Genomic DNA, 11,070 nt, shown 5'->3' with positions numbered 1-11,070 from the left:
GTACCTCCACTTTATGGCGAAAATAAATTATGAACTAGAATTCAATAGAGAAACCAGATTCGTAAGTATAAAAATATGGTAACTATAACTAACACTATATCATAAATATAAACATATTTGAATGCAACGAAAACAAATTTTCACGAAATAATTGTTTGTGGACTAACTTTGGTTTAATCTTAAATAATGTATTTTCACGAGTTTTGCAAATAATGCATGCAATTTATTGAGATGAAAACGGGGTATTTAGTAAAGGAAAACAGTATAGTAGATCTTTAATCACCCTGTGTCGGAATGCACGGAAGGAAATATCTAGTGACATGCGCTTCTGTTAGTTGTCCGCTAGGAACAGACGCGCATGCGCGCCCCGACGCGTCGATCCAGGAATTAAATCGTTCGATTTTCAAATACCTATTCAAAAGTTTTCAACGATTTTTTCCAAATCGCGCGATTTTTAATGCTGTTTTATTTGTCAATGTGCTTTCTCCTTACCTCGTACGAACTCCTTAAAATTCAAATGAATTAAGTCACAATTAAACAAAAACACGTGCTTTATCTTTGTATTGATAAAGTGATAATAATATTGAAAAAATAGGTATATAAAAAATGGTACTACCGTATTAGAATTGATAACTTATTTTCTTTTGAATATCAGAAAACAGCACTAGTTCATAAACTTAATTTCATATAAAGAATTTTCGCAAACAATAATTTCAACAATAATTCCGTTTAAAAGTGAAGTCTGCAATTTTTTTAGTACAGTTTGCATCTGAACTGTTTTTTTATCACAACTGTCGGGTGTTATCAATGTGTTTATTTAAACATTAGTTAGTGATCAAAGTTTTTCGGTAGTGGTTTATAGTACGAACCACACTATTCGCTATTTGCTGGTGGAAAAACAACATCGGATAAAAGAGTGAGTATCAAGTATTCAAAGCTATTTATTATTGCAATGAAAAGTGAGAGCTTTCGTAATTATAGTGGGTATTAAATTTAAACTACGCAATATGTAAAAATATTCATCTGGTATTTTTGTAATGAAACATGGATTAGTATCTTTGATCCCACTTTAAGATACAAGCGACTGAAATATGTTAAGTTTCTGTAATTATTTCAGCCTGTCTTATAGACATATTGAAGCTTTTTTTGCAAAAAAATAATTACTCGTGTGGCAGAATGGATAATTTTTTTTTCTAGAACGTCTCATGGTTTTATGTATCGTTTGAAGATTATCTGAAAGTATGTTGATTTTAAGATTTTATTTTTTACCATGAGAGTAATGCTGTAATTAATATGTACCTAACATCAAATCCTTCTTAGTTTTAACATAAGTCGTTATTGATTCATAACACGTGTTCAGATATATTAGGAATTTAGTAAAAGCTTATCAGGAAACAGCCTAAAATCCCATTTTAACCGAATCACCAATAATTTGAAGAAATTTTTAATAAATCAGCAATTCAAATTTTTTATCCGTGTACTTAGTATAATATACCTGCATAGTATATTGTGAAGGTCCGACGGGTAATTTATTAACCTCAATAAAACTGACACACTGCAATGAATAAAAATGACAACCTGCAGTGAATAAAAATGACAAGCTGCAGTGAATAAAAATGACAACCTGCCGTGAATAAAAATGACAACCTGCAGTGAATGAAAATGACAACCTGGAGTGAATAAAATAGCTAGTGAAACAAAGCCAGCATTATTGTTATTAACGTACCTATCTAGAGTAACAACAAACTAAGTTATTTCTTATTTGGCAACAGCCGCTTCTTATTTGAATAAAATTAACGCTTGAAACAACCATTGCGTTTAAAAAAGTTTTGGTATCCTATCATATATAAGCTGGTTTTGGGAGAGAATGTGCCCTTTTATAATTGTTTCATAAAATTCGCATTATTACATGTGCCGGTAAAAAAATATGTTGTTAACAAAATTAGATCAATGTTTTTGATTCTATAATTATTTATGTACCCTTATTGAAAAACTGAATAATACTAGAGAGGATTTCAAAGGATGTCACGGCGATTTTTAGTTAGAAAATGAAACCTTCAATTATTTTTGAATAAAAATCAACTTACGTACTAATATCACCGAACTCAAAATCTCTTAAATAATGAAATTTTATAAAATTAAGTTAAGGTAACAATTTTACAATTTAATACAAAATACGTCGAAGGATCAAAATGGTAGGTATAATATTAATTTTTGGACAATACGTACTTGTTTATTGAACGTTTACGCTTTCTTTTCAGTATCGTTGACTGGTAAATAATACCTACTCATTATGCATATAAGGATAATCCGACGAAGGCAATTCGGTTTCCAACTAAATAATGACATTAAATTATTACATATACTCCTGTTTAAAATATTGTATAAGTTTTCAGGGTTGTCAATCACAAATAGATTGCACTAATTAATACAGGGCTACCACTAGTGTCTATTCATGAGCGAAATAATAATTTGACACTTGTGACGGAAACAACATGGCGGCCGGTGTACTTCCGGCCGCTAATGTAAAAGGGCAATAAAAATTAATATGTGTTAAGCTCGCGTAGCCCGATGGCGAACAATATTAAAAGCTGTATGATAAATAAATAATGACCATAGTCTTTTTGTACCTACCTCACGAATAATAATGCGGCTCACTGTTATGTATATGGTAATGAAAAATTGTTTGTGCAGTTGGTTTACTTATTTGTAAATATGGTCTGCTACCATTTTATTTATTATTAATTTGTTAGCTAAACTTCTATGCCACTAAAACACTGTATTTTTGCATGGCAGCAGTCCGTAAAACTGCTATATTAGTAGCTAACAGATTAATAAACCACCCGACACCCAGGATTAGGGACACATTACTACGTCGTATTAAGATAGAGATCGCGGATTTAAAAAAAATCTGGTTGATTTGACAAATATCGATTGGTCGCGCAATAAAAAATCTGTAAAACTCATTAGCACTCTCGGAGGAATATTTTAAATAAAAATATGGATTTATCCATGCAAACGTGAAGTTATAGAAACTAAACGAGAAATGCGAAAATGACTGCGTTTTTGAGGATTGGAACAAATTGGTGCTAATCTAAAAAAATCTTGCATGTATGTTATTAAGAGTAAATATTTTTACCCGAGCAGTATACGGGCTTCTTTCACTGAATAGCTATAGGTACCAGCGCTGCAGCGGCGTATTAGGGAATCTTTACAAGCAAGACTGATTGGGTATATTAGGCATCGTAGCCAGAGTTGCCTGTGACAGACCACGCTTTAAGCGCGCTAAATTCTCGTGGCTTGGCCTATTTCACTATATCGCTCACCATACAATCCCAATGGGAATTTATAGCGATATGCTGAAATAGGCCAAGCCATAATGAGTTTAATCTATCAGCCCCATGTCTAACTCAGTACACACACAGACGCATTGCTTGAATGTAGAACGTTTCAAACTAGATATTTATCTTCAGATAAGAATTGTTAATAAAATTTTATGTTTATTGTTACCAAGTTTAATTTGAAGAACTTTCAAGTTTTTCTTTGGAATGTTCCTTAATACTAATATTCGATTTCGAAAAAAAGTTCTGCTGTATAATAATTATTATTATGAGTGGCAACTGTTTCAAACAGACAGTTTGATAATGTCTTCAAAAGGCGAAACAGCTGTCACGCATAATAATTACACAGCAGAACTTGTCTATAAATAAACGGTTTTTTTTAAATTGAATAATATAATATTGTCAATGAATACATAAAAGAAAAACTTACAAATATAAAAAAAAACACTAAACTTGTTGTTCCTATCTCACTAAATTCAATAAGTAGGCAGAGAGCGTAAGCAAGACAAAAGATCCTCGTAAGTACATATAGGTACCAATAAACATAGTCCTATTAATGTGTTGTTTGAATAATCGAGCATATAATCGAGTAATCCACCTTTTCCACCAAGGATATAATTATTATGTACTATTAAACCAACAGAATATCAACTAAATCCTTTAACCTTGAGACTTCGAACTCCATAGAACAATGAATAAATTGGTAGTATTTTAGAATTGTACATTCATATATATGTACATAATGTTTCTGTGGATGTGAATAATTAAGAAGAACCCATTATGCCACCATTTTTATACATTTTTTTAGATTCCTCAGTCTAGAGGTTATATGTCGGTCAGTGGCTCGATTACCTATCAAGTGCAGCAAAAAGAACAATTATGGCAATTATTTGTATTTAAGCTTTAGTTATTTATATCAGGTAGGTAGATTGTTTGTGAACAAATGTTAATTGTCATTTAAAAATAAAAATATATATAATATATGAACATTACTTTTCACACTTTCAGAAAACTCATCATGCACTCTGACTTTTTTAGTTGAATTGGTGGAGCGCAGTATTATTGTTGTTTATTTCAAATACGCATTTAAATTATAGAATCCCCATTATTATTAGTAACATTATTATAAGAATATTATCTGACACACACAGTAACTTGAACACAATTCTATAATTTGTAATTCAAAACAAAGAAAGGCAAACATTCTAGAGTTACAAATATCCTTAGTAGAAAATGTTTCTTCCGTGCTGGAGGACTTTTTGTCTGTCTACGGAACATAAAAACTAAATAATTTCGTGAAATGTAATTACATTCACAATTTTTCACAACCAATCGAGCATAGTATATGAACGTTTATAGTATAAAAACGTTTGCTTGCCACAATGAGCCAAATATATAAAACCTAAAAATATGATATAAATGGTGAAATATAGGTGGATTTATTGGCGTTATTTTATCGATGTAAGCAGTTTTATATGTTTCGATATTAATAGTTAGAGAAATTGTATAATTTAAATAATATGGTAAACGTACATGTATAAATGACGTCAATCGCTGGTTATAACAAATAATACATCAAACATTAAATAAATAACGTTAGTTTTAGACTCGTAAATATAAAACATGATAAATACACGGATTACATAGAAGTGCCCGTGTTTATTGTAGTGGAATTATTTTGGATGCTTCGGGGTTGAAGAGCCAAAGCAAAAAGATTTACTGAAATTGGAGATTTATTTGACCATTCAGGTCTATTATTTTAGTCGATGTTTCCAATTTTAAACGATAATAAAACAAAATTTGTATTTTTCAAAAAAATATTATTTTAGAAAAAGGACAAGAAAATTTTGGAAATATTAGTTCATTAATTTTCATTAACAAAGCTTTGAAATGTTAATATTCACACCCATCCCATTTTCATAATCCGGCTAAACATGTTAATTATGACTTCATTAAAATTATACGAATTAGATGAACACAGCAAAGTTTGGAAATCACCTTAAATAGGACCTAGTTGTTTGAACCCATGTCACATTTGGCTTTGTTGTTATCATTGCCATCGATGCCCCCCTTTTAATATTCTGACCTTACTCGCCAATCAAATAATTGTGTCCGTTAACCGTCAATTCCCGATCAGTCAACTTTTGGTGAAATTTTAATACTTTTTGTGTTCGACGGTTGATTAAAAATTCACAAATTGACCAAATCCTAACAAAAAAATGATTTTTAGTTGTAAGCATAAACATTGAAACTGAATTGCTTTATTGGCCGATTTGATGTTAATGTCAAAAGTGACAGGGCTCTAAACAATCAGACTATAGGTAAGTACACATCACTGCCTTAGGAATACAATTGTAGTCAGTTAAAGCACAACTGGGAACAATAAATGCAATCAAGACATCATTGATTTTCTTCTGAGAAAACGCTGTATGTAAATGCATCCGGGAAACCTGGGAAAATAAGATTCCATTTATATGCATCCGGTGGTACAGCGAATAGGTAATACACTCACACATCTTCAAATATAAATGTCTTTCATGAAGATTTAAATAGGAACCAATGTCACCACTGACATAATACTTTTTGAATATTAGATCGAGACAGCCATTCAACATTGACTCTGTCTCTTTTACACTGCCTAACATCGTATTCGCCATACTGGAAGACCGAATTTCTGAATTTGGAATTTAAGTAAATACAAAATACGCCTATATTACAATACCTACAATACAAAACCCTGTGCATGGCGTAGGATTTCACAATTACGGCTACATTTTCAAAATACGAAGTTATGATATTCATAAAAAAATGTGAATGAACTGTCGTCCCTTTTGCAAGGTTCAACAAACTTCAAAACAACCACCCGAACAACATCTTCTAATTCTTTCAGCAATGAAAATTAAATGCGAAGTTTTTTTTATCTACATAACCAACAAAAATGTATCCAGAATGACACCTATGAATGTCTTCATGTAAGTGTAAATATTTTTATGAGTGTGTGAAAAAACGTTGTTAGTGGTGTCCTGACCGGGTATATTTAGATTAGCGAGGTCGCGCTAGAGCTGCTATAAATTGTTGAATTTGTTTCAACACTTACCGCAGTTGTCACACAGTCTTAAATCATTCGATACGATCATGGCTGGACCACACGTAATAGCACCGGCCAGAACTAAGCGTGAAATTAAGATATTTCTATGTGGCGAGAAATGGAAGCAATAGCGAAATTTATCACCGTGGAATTTCCGCATATTGCAATAGCTGTGAATAACATGTAAATTACACGTTGTTTCATTATATCGTCTACTAGGAATTTGAAAATGTGTACGAACTCTCGATGCTCGCTCAGCAATGATACCATGTCACCAATTTATGGTATTTTTTAATATTTTAAATATTTTCTCTTAGGGAAATAAATTTTTAAAGTGACTTGATTGATATTTGCACATAGACTTGTATATTTATTTTAAAAAACGCTTAATCCACGTATATTTCACAAAATTTCCAATTAATAACAAATACACATTAATTAATTATATGCATTAACCTCTCCAGTGTTTGAGGGTCATATATGACCTTGTCGTCCATATTTTATAAAAATATTTTTATCTTTTTTTCTATCATACATAGGTAAATACGTATTTTTTGCGACGATAGAAAGAAAAATAATTATTATTTCCAATTTGCCTCAAATATTCATACTGGAATCCATTTATAAAATCCTAAAAATAGCCAAAATGAATTTTTCACATTTCACGCCGATATCGTAACAATTTGGTTTAACTTAAATACTTATTTTTTATTATATGAACGAGATAAAATTGAAGGTACAGTGTTTTTACAAATTCTCCAAACAAAAAAAACGTGTTTTCGAAACATCGAGTTCTCTCAATTCAAGTAAAAAAATTAATTTAAAATGTGGTTAGCGTTTTTGACAACATTTTTCACGTTTAATATTAATTTTTTTTAACATTTAGAAATAGTAATGTGTATAAGATAATTTTATCTAGTTTCTAAACGAAAAATTAAAAAAAATTGGATGTATACAGCGAATTTGAAATATACAGAAAATATAGCAAACTGTACAAAAGTGATGAAAGTACTGAAGTACAACAGTTGGGACGCAACCTTGTGTTAAAAAAATATTTATAGCAATCTTAAAGTCTTTCAATTTTAACTGCAAAATGTCTACATCAGAAGAAATGTAGTTTAAGAGTGTAGTTATTCTCCGCAAAGACATTCGTTTTGATTTTTGTTGTGAACTTACACGTAAAAGAAACATTTTTTTTATTTTGTAGATACTCACAAGACATTTTTATGTAGATTTTGAAGCACTCAAAACAAAGATCAGTTATTGCACATATACAGTTCCAATCCAGTAACCCAGCCCCTTTGGTAAAGTTAACCAGGATTTTAATTGAGTATTTGGCGTATCTCAAGGGTCCTCAAAATGGTTCCCGTGTGACTGAGCCTTCTTTCTATCAAGGCAGGACATTAGCACCGGTGTTTCTAAGATCACTTTACATTTTCTCTAGATATTTGTGTTTTTCAAATTATTTATTTCCATGCTTATATTATCTTGCGGTGACACTGTCCTGTTTTTGTCTTCACGAAGAACCGTTTTTTATTTCTTTAAATTTATTCTTCCGATTTTAAAGCTTTTAGATAAGATTTTTTAGGTTCAAATATACTTTGAAATGATTACTACTTAACCCTAAGCAATCCAAGCTGGCACAATTTTGCTATGGTGCAAAAATGTAAGCTATGTATGCTTGACCGATTTTCGAATGAGGACATCAGCGATGAATGCAAGGCCAATATTAGCGTGTCGAACATTGAACAAGATTAAGAAAGAAATGTTAAGATTTTTATGAATACATTGGATAATTAGAGTGGGTGGTCGGAAATGGATTGTTGATAGAATATTATTTGAATAGAAGCATTGTCTAATTGTTTTAGATTCCCTCCCAACGGACTGAGTTGTTAGATTTTGAGAATTTAAAATGCAGAAGAGGTTGACAACGGCGTAACAATGCGTTTTATTAATCTCAGTCTGTTGGAGGGAGAAAAATGATAACCTGCCATCTGTCCCAAAAGCCCAAACCATCTGAACCACAACCAAACTCAGGTTCAATCTCTGGTTCGGGTCTTTACTTAATTTCAACAAGCATTTCAAATACTTTTCTCTGACGAAGTCAGAACTTTGAACAACAGAACAGATAAAGTACAAGATGATATGCGTAAGTGAAAGAAGCTTGACAAATTGAATGTATGTAGGCATACTAGTAATATATTATATACTTCCACCATGAAATCAAGTCGCCCTAGAAGAGGTCTTCAAAAACGTGTTTCAAATTTAAATTATATTGTTAGTGGCGCTTTCCACTATTGGCAAAATTAAAATGTACGGAATATTCTCACAATTATGTTCTCATTTTCGGTGAATTTAAAACAGTTTTCTTTAGATGGTGGCTTCATATTAATTGACGTTTTTCACAAATACTTTTTTATTTTAATCGCTAAAAATGTCTCATAAAGTCAACAATCTTCTCTTTCTTTTGCATAACTATATCACCACTGTATAAACTATCTACAAAGTGTTCAGACCTGTAAAATTTGTAACAGTAAAAGTATATTCCTTGGCTCCTGGCCCAGAAAATGCGGTAAGTATTTAAAACACAGATAAATTGTTTTAATATTTTTGTTATGGCGTATTTGCTTAACATACTATGGTTTTAGTTCTTATAATAGAGTCGAAGATACTCTCAGTAAGCATTGCAATTGTGAGAAACCATTTTGAAATATTGATAGAAAAAAAATATTGTTCATAAAAATACGAGAATTCCCTAATTTACTGAGAGAAAGGCTGTTTTACTTCAATGTCGCCAGAGCTCGCTATTAAGTTCTTAGTGGGATATAAGTATATACCAATTATTGGCTTCTTAGATGCTTCTTAGTTAAGATATTATTACATTTTATTTAATACCGCATGTAGAACCGTTGTAGACGGAAACGCAAATAAAACGATTTGAATGAAAAATCTGTAAAGCTCGCATGTTTCAAATCCGATCGACAAAATAAATATTGATACGAAATTGTGAAATTCTATATTATGAGCATTGAAATGTGTTTCTGGGGCAATATTTGCCATATGGATTTGGGGTTGTGAATTTCAATAAATATATATTCGATAAATAATAAATATTCGAAAAATAGTATATTGATTAAAATTCATAAACAATGAGCTGGTCTAAATATTTACAGCAGTTATTTCGGTTAGACAATGCCATTATTCGCAGAGAGGCAGAGATGGTAATTGATTAGCACATTTTACGCTGCGTGGGAAATATTATATTAAATTTTATTGAAACAACTTATGAACCTCATTGTAATATTTAATCATTGAAAAACACGATGCTAAAAATCATTGATTTCTTAATTCACACCTTTCGATTAAGGACGGGTTGTTTCGGAGAATCTGAACAATTCATCAAATTTCAACGTTCATTTTCAAGTTCTGTGAAAGATTTTTTCAAGTTCTGTTTTTATTTCAGTTTTGTCAAGCAACTAGCCTACAATGATATACAAACAGAACTTGAATAAGTCTTTCAGAGAACCCGAAAATGAACGTTGAAATTTGATGAATTGTTCAAATTCTCCGAAACAACCCGTCCTTAGAGTTGTTAATATTGTCTTCAGTGATTAAATATTACAATAAGTTATTTCTCTATGAATATATTGACTATTGGTAATTTCAATTATATTATATGTATTTTTATTTATATGGCAATTTGTGAAAAATATTTAAAATTTACCTCGTATTATTGATATTTAAGTTCTTATGGTTCATAAATACATAATATTATATTATTTTGTAGAACAATATTTGGATGAACGTCACTTTATTAATACCGATGCAAACAAGTTCCGTTTCTCAGACAAATAAAACAGTCGACTATTACGATCGTGAGTTTTGTGCTGTTAGTCCACTAGCCTGGAACAAACGTCCTTTAAATGCCCGAGAGATACTGGAATTTTGGGTTCTCTATGTTCTTCTGTAAAACGTGGAAACCTTAACACTAAACCAAACGTCGATACGGAATATAAAAGCTTTTGATATTGTGATATAGAAATACAAATATTCCAAATATCTTGGACATAATACAATTTTAAATTTGTAGAGCAAATAAAAATAATAAAAATAATAAAACTACAACTGTATTTTATTTATTTATACGAATACTTACAGCACATTTTACTACTAAGTTATATGGTTCTAAATTTTAAATTATTTATAGTTAAGTTACCTATTACGTATTTCTTTTTTTTATTTATTTATCAATATAAAGTTTTTTTAATGTGTTTTTTGAAATCTGTCTCACTAGGTTACACTTGTGTCGAGATAGACGTATTCTGATACTTAAAGAATATTTACATGCATAACTAAACCAAAACACAAATTACAAAGTTGTATACACTTTAAACCATGGAGACAATAGAAATATGATAGAAAGTGTAGGTACAGGGACGACAATATTAAAAATGTATATAGAAAATAAAATGTCTTGGTAATTTAGTTAGGGATGAAAATGATTTTTCTTAATCCTTACTAATGACGAAATAATAACGTAAATGACGTAATATGGATTTGCGTGGAGAGATGAAGAGATTTTTTTTAAAACAATTAGTACGCGAAGCTCAAAAATCGTAAGCGACTATTACTGAAAGTTCA

General features: G+C 30.7%; 1 protein-coding gene across 1 annotated transcript in view; it reads left to right on the top strand.

Annotated features, from left to right (window-relative positions):
* Positions 1-351: 351 nt before the first annotated feature.
* Positions 352-11,070, top strand: part of LOC149416900 (protein turtle-like) — a 359,283-nt gene continuing 348,564 nt past the window's right edge. The window contains exon 1 of the mRNA XM_089641342.1: positions 352-916. The gene's annotated coding sequence lies outside the window, so the exon portion shown is untranslated. The remainder of the gene's footprint in view (positions 917-11,070) is intronic.

Source organism: Hesperophylax consimilis, chromosome 16 (assembly GCF_061612785.1).
Source record: "Hesperophylax consimilis isolate HC1 chromosome 16, BYU_Hcon_1.0, whole genome shotgun sequence".
Classification (NCBI taxonomy): domain Eukaryota; kingdom Metazoa; phylum Arthropoda; class Insecta; order Trichoptera; family Limnephilidae; genus Hesperophylax; species Hesperophylax consimilis.
The sequence above is the reverse complement of the archived record's forward strand: the minus strand, read 5'-3'. Positions and strand labels throughout refer to the sequence as shown.